The sequence below is a fragment of the Mesocricetus auratus genome, unplaced genomic scaffold (assembly GCF_017639785.1).
Source record: "Mesocricetus auratus isolate SY011 unplaced genomic scaffold, BCM_Maur_2.0 Super-Scaffold_100676, whole genome shotgun sequence".
In the NCBI taxonomy this organism is placed as follows: Eukaryota; Metazoa; Chordata; class Mammalia; order Rodentia; family Cricetidae; genus Mesocricetus; species Mesocricetus auratus.
In genome coordinates this window covers 176,022,512-176,029,513 of record NW_024429266.1, presented here as the reverse complement: position 1 = coordinate 176,029,513, position 7,002 = coordinate 176,022,512, and positions in this window count along the sequence as shown.

Here is a 7,002-nt window from a genome sequence, read left to right as displayed (position 1 = left end):
CAATCATAAAGAACAGGAGCTGTTAAAGCAAAGCTAGTCAAGCAAGCCTTAGCACCCCTCGCTGGACTTCTGACTTTCCATGGTGGCCTGTCCAGAACCACACTTATGCGGAGGGTGCATTCAGTCATACCAGGTCCCTACCCTGTCAGGATAAGACTTTTAATTTTACAATTTCAGTGTGCCCTGGGAACCAAAGGAACTTGGCAGAGTCACACAACCAGTGAACCTGCGATGGAGTCAGGATTGACCTCAGTTTTCTACAGACTTGGGTAACAGCCATTCCCTGAAGCTGATTGCAGTTTTCCCCGTGTGAGTGTGTGAGTGTGTGAGTGTGTGAGTGTGTGTGTGTGTGTGTGTGTGTGTAGATCTTTAGGAGGACTCTTTATTATTTATTTATTTATTTATGTATTTATTTTTGGTTTTTTGAGACAGGGTTTCTCTGTAGCTTTGGAGGCTGTCCTGGAACTCACTTTGTAGACTAGGCTGGCCTCGAACTCACAGAGATCCGCCTGCCTCTGCCTCCCGAGTGCTGGGATTAAAGACATGCGCCCGGCTAGGAGGACTCTTTAAACAGGACAGGAAGCTTGACTTCAAATCTCTGTAGGCTGCCTCCCGACTTGGTGGCCTTGGGAGAGGCACACAACCTCTCTTGGCTATTTTTAGTCATAGCCTCATAAAGAAGCTTTTACCTTTTTTATTTTGTTGTTCAAGACAGGGTTTCTCTGTCCTGAAACTCACTTTGTAGACCAGGCTGGCCTGAATTCACAAAGAACCGTCTGCCTCTGCCTCCAGAGTTCGGGGATTAAAGGTGTGTGCCACCAGCTCCTAGAAAGAAACTTTTACTTTAAATGTATTAAAATTTATTTTTTGGTACTGCTCTACCTCTGAGCCACACACCCAGCCTGGTAAAAGGAAATTTCTGGGGTCGAGATGGCTCATGCCGGTAATTCCAGAACTTGGCAAGTGAAGGCAGGAAGCCAGGAAGATCAAAAGTTCAGCCCTGGCTACATAGACCCTGTCCTTAAAAACAAAAACAAAAAGCCAAAAAACAAAAGCAAACAAGCAACATAAAAAAAAGACAACCAAAAAACCGCTGGGTAGGTAGCAGATGCCTTTAGTCTCAGCACTCAAGAGGCAGACGCAGATGGATCTCTGTGAATTTGAGGCCAGACTGGTCTACAGAGCAAGTTCCAGGACAGCCAAGTCTACACAGAGAAACCTTGTCTCAAAAATCAAAATAAAAAGTAAAGAAAAAAAAACCCCTTCGTTTTAATCGCATCTGTTTTCCTGCCCCTAATACAACCTTTCTTCCTCTAAGTGACTGAACAGTGGCTATAAAGTCCCTGTTCTTGGAACAGAAAAATGGGCTCTACATGTCCTCTAGTCTCCCTGCTCCTGCCTTAATCACATCACCCACCTAACCATCCCAGAAGGAGGCCATTTTTCATGAGTGGGAAGGGGAGACAGCCCTTCAGGGGACTGTGAATACTCTTATCGAGGAATATAGCAATCATCTGGCACCTTGGGTAGTGACTCAGTAAATGACAGTGAAGCCAAAGTTGGATCTTTTTCCTTTTTAATTTTATTGTTATTATTTATCTTTATGTGTAAGAATGCTTTATCTGCACATATGTATGCGTAACACACGTTACTCATATATATGTGCCATACCCACAGTGGCCAGAAGAGGGCAATAGAACATAAGGAACTGGAGTTACCAGCTGTTGTGAGCTGTCATATAGGGTGCTGTGAGCAGAGCCCAGGTCCTATGCAAGAGCAGAAAATGCTTTTAACTACTGAGCCATCCCTCCAGCTCTCTTTTTTATTTCTTACAACATTAGACTACTTCTGGTAAACCCTGTTTACAGTTCAGAGCTTCAGAATCCTACCTAGTGTTTGCTGGACTCTGGATATGATTGAGGGAATGGCCAGTTCTTGTTAACATTCTGCTCGTGTTGGGTTAAAGCATGCAATTTCTAACTATGGGATGCAGCATCTTGCTCCTCCTTAAAGGAATTTAAAGGGTTTTTTGCTTTATTTTATGTGCGAGAATGTTTTGCTTGCATGAATGTCTGTGCTCTGTGTGCATGTAGTGACCAAAGATGTCAGAAGAAGATGTCAGGTCTCCTGGAACTGGAGATACAGGTGATTTTGAATCACAATGTGGGTGCTGGGAACTGAAGCTAGGTCCTTTGCAAGAGTAACAAGTACTTTAAACCACTCAGCTATCTTTCCTCCCCAACCTCCATTAAAAAAAATTCCTTTAATCTCAGCACTCAAAAAATAAAATAAACCAGGCGTTGGTGGCACGCGCCTTTAATCCCAGCACTCGGGAGGCAGAGGCAGGTGGATCTCTGTGAGTTTGAAGCCAGCCTGGTCTACAGAGTGAGTTCCAGGACAATACAGAGAAACCCTGTCTCGAAAAACCAAAAAAATAAAAATAAAATAAAATAAAATAAAAACCAGGATTCATTTTTTGAATCCATTTTTTTGTTTTGTTTTTTTCTTTTTTTTCTTTTTTTAGAGACAGGGTTTCTCTGTATTGTTTTGGAGGCTGTCGGTCCAGCCCGGCCTCAAACTCACAGAGATCCGCCTGCTTCTGCCTCCCGAGTGCTGGGATTAAAGGTTTGCGCCACCACTGCTCATATTTGTTTGTTTTTCAAGACAGAGTTTCTCCATGTAGTCCTGGTTGTCCCAGAACTCGCTCTGTTGTAGGCAGAGTTTTTGGTTGAACTGCCGGCCAGCTCCCAAATAACCACACAGAGACTTGCTATTAATTATAAATGCTCAGCCAATAGTTCAGGTTTGTTACTAGCTAACTCTTACATTTTAAGTTAACCCATGTTTCTGATCTATGCCCTGCCATGTGGCTTGGTGCCTTGTCTCGGTGCAGCAAGTGCATCTCCTCTCCACATCTCCTCGTGATTCTGAGACTCCTCCTCTTCTTCTTTGTGCTCTTCTTGTCTGTAAGTCCCACCTAACCTCTATCTGCCCAGGTGCTGACCAGCCAGCTTCACTATTAACCCAACCACAATGACATATATTCATACAGTATAAAGGAATATTCCATACTCTGTGAACAGGCTGGACTCAAACTCTGAGAGATTCACCTACCTCTGCCTCCTGAGTACTGGGATAAAAGGTGTGCACCATCACTACCTGGCAGTAAAATCTATTAATTTGATCTAAGTGTTACAAAGCTTAAATTTTTATCGCTATTCTTTCTTCTAGATGATCTTTAATAGAACTCCTAGGTGCTCAACAGCCGTGCTTAAAGGCTAAAATCAATACGATAAAGAGACAAAAAGGGCAGCCAATATTTGGCCCTCGCCCTCCAAAATCAGTTAGGTCTCAGAGGATCAGAGAAGGATGTGACATCTGAAAAAGGGTTCTAAAGTGCCTATGAGGCGTTTGAGCACTGGGTCACCGCTTGGTAGTCTATTTGGGGAAGCTGAGGAGGTGTGGCCTTGATGGGGAAAGTGTGTCCATGGGGCAGGCTTTGACAGTGCATAGTCTTAGTCTGCTTTCAGTTTGCTGTCTCTGAAAGACGCAGTCTGGACTTCCTACTCCTGTCACCATGTGTGCTGTCCAGTCCTGATGAACTCCTGCCCCTCTGGAACAGTAATCTCGAGAAACTCTTCTTTGTTCTTGCTGGCTGTTTCGAGACAGGGTTTCTCTATGGCTTTGGAGGCTGTCCTGGAACTAGCTCTTGTAGACCAGGCTGGTCTCGAACTCACAGAGATCTGCCTGCCTCTGCCTCCCGAGTGCTGGGACTAAAGGCGTGCGCCACCACGGCTGGGCCCAAATAAACTCTTACTTCTATTAGCTGCTTAAGTCATGGTGTTTTATCACAGTAAGAGAACCCTAATTAAAATCAAGGACACAGGGCCAAGCCCACATCCAGAGTGGAAAGAGCCTGTCCTGAGTCATATGGAGCAGGCAGGGATGCAGAAATGTGAGACACTGAAGTGCCGTCTGCCCCTCCTCCGACTAGGCTTAGACTCTGGGGAGCAAACTGTAGCTAATAGCAAGTGACTGCATTTGACCTGTGGGAAAGTCAGAAACTCATCCTCCTGTAGCTATTCTTTGATGCCTGTGTGGAGACACTATGATGAGTACCGTACAATTTGAAGGTGAACAGGTCTGCTCCCATCTCTGATGTCTCAACCCTGCGGGAGACACCAGTTTCAAGCCTCTTGTTGATGAAAGGCAATTGTGGACACTGATGCTTTGAGGGGCAAGAAGGAGCCATTGAAAGAGGTCTGCTAGGCCAAGGAAGGGGTCTGGAATCTGAACAGGGTCCTGGGCTTATCTCCCGGCCCAGGCTGTATCTTGCTAGCCATTGGTAATGAGTTCCGGAAGGGCTACAGTCTATCATGCCAGCAGGAGCCTGGGGGCCAAACTAGCCGTCAGGAAGCAAAGAGACCACATTTCACATGCACACAGAGGCAGAGAGCTGTCCTCCGTTTCAATAATTGAGGTTCTAGGGTGACTTTAGAGGTGCCCTGGGTGTCATTATAATCTGAAAAAGTAAAGTCAGGACACTAGGGTTCCACAAGGGACTCAGGACATGACTTTTACTGTAGGTGGGGTTTCTTGTGCAATTCCTAGAAAACTGTAAATTTATAAACAGTCTCCAGTTGGGGGTTTAAGGGACAGACTGAGATGAATTGTCCTTTTGGGTAGTAAGTGCATTAGGAGAGTTATTAATGCCTCAGACAGACAGCATGGCAGGAGCTTTTATGAGAATTCTGGCCAGAAGGCAGAGTGGCGGAGGGTGTGTATGCTTCTTACAAGTCTCAGAGACAGAGCGCAGGTCTCACAGGCTCTCTCTGATTGCTAAGCAGCAAGGGAAGGAAGGAGTGTGCTGCTCCGAGGATGTGGGGGAGGAGGGGCACTCCTAGTTGAGGTGTTCTCATTACACAGATGGTGATGCACTAGGCCAGGGATGTGCAGTAGCCCTCAGATGCCTCGGAGTCTGACAGCCTGAGGTCTGTGCACTTCCTTGAGGAAGTGCAGCTGGCATCTGTCATTGTCCTGGGATCTGGGGGCCTGAGGAGCCTATTTACAGACTCAGAGGTATGCTCTGGGCATGGGCCTTGCCATTTCCTTTACACAGACAGCTACAGGGAAGAGGCTGCTGCAAGTGGTTGTGACCTGATCAGCCCCTAGCCTCAGACCTAGCAGTGTAGGCCTCACAAGACGTCTCAACTGGTCAAAGCACTTGCTGGGCAAGTGTGGCAACCTGAGTTCAACCCTGGAACCTATACGTCCTGGTTTGAATGAGAAATGTCCCGTGTAGGCTCATGTATTTGAACACTTTGTCTCCTACTAATAGTACTGTATGGTGAGGCTTTAGAATTCCTTTAAAAGATTTTATTTCTCTGTGTGACAGCCCTAGCTGTCCTGGAACTCACTCTGTAGACCAGGCTAGCCTCGAACTCACAGAGATCTGCCTGCCTCTGCCTCCCGAGTGCTGGATTAAAGGCGTGCACCACCACTGCCCATCCATTTTTATTTATTTGCTTGAATGTTTTTCTTCCATGCACACCATTAGCATGCCTGATGCCTGGGGAGGTCAGAAGAAGGCACCAGATTCCCAGGAACTGGAGTTATGGATGCTTCTGAGGCACCATGTGGTTGTTGGGAACTGAACCTGGGTACCTTTTTTTTTTTTTTTTTTTTTTTTGTTGTTTTTTTTGTTTTTCGAGACAGGGTTTCTCTGTGGCTTTGGAGGCTGTCCTGGAACTCACTCTGTAGACCAGGCTGGCCTCGAACTCACAGAGATCCACCTGCCTCTGCGTCCCAAGTGCTGGGATTAAAGGCGTGCGCCACCAACGCCCGGCTTGAACCTGGGTACCTTAAAGAATGCAACAAGCACTCTTAACACAGGAGTCATCTTTGCAGGCAGATGATGGAGTTTTTAGGACATGGAGCTTGGCTGGATTGCCATGGGCCACCCCAGCCGGGTATGGGAGTTCCTGGGATTTAGGGTCCTCAAAGACTTAGTGAGTAAGGATTTGGCAGTGACAAACTGAAGCAAACACAGAGGCAGTTTGAATCTGAGTGTATTTTGCAGTTCTCAAACAAGGCTTTTTTATAGAGATATTCTCAGGGGATGTTTTTGTTAAGGAAACCCAAACATATGACATTATTGTTACTTGGCACAGTAACGCAGAAATCCAAAAACATAGAATTATCCAGGGTTAATCAAAACACAAAATCATCCTTGGCTAACTGCATATTTCTTAAATAAATTTAATAAATTTTATGATCGGTTATTGTTTAACATTTATTACCTAGTTCTTGTGAGTTTTTGAAATATTGAGCTATTTTAACTATTTTTAAAAATATTTTATTCATTTATTGTGTATACAAGCTTCTGCTTGCATGCTAGCAGAGGGCGCCAGATCTCATTACAGATGGTTGTGAGCCACCATGTGGTTGTTGGGAATTGATCTCAGGACCTCTGGAAGAACAGTCAGTGCTCTTAACTGCTGAACCATCTCTCCAGCCCCCTATTTTAACTCTTTCTCACTAAAAACTTTCTTTACCAGACACTTAAGCCCACTCTTGATGACACATGTATATGAAATTTTATTGTTGGGAAAGTTTTTACTATTTGTACTTATGTGAATGTGAATGATTTGGAAAGTGCTGGCTTTTCCGGAGACAAGGTCATGGCTAGTGACCCCATCTCAGGGGATGGTTTCTTATCTATTTCTTTTGCTTAAAATGTCAACGTAGGCTTTTAGGAACATTTCAGTTAATGTGAAAAAGGAATAGAACAAACAGAAATTGCCACGAGAATCACAACCCAATATTTTTCTCTGGCTGAGAGTTTCACAGCCAGTTCCAGGAGACCTCCTTCTTTTGAAGTTATCCCCTCAGTCTGTGGAACTTGTCACACAGAATCTACTGGATTAGGTGTGATACTGGAGGAAGTGTGTCAGTGGGCGCAGGCTTTGAGAGTTTAGAGTCTTGCCTTATTTCAGATTCATT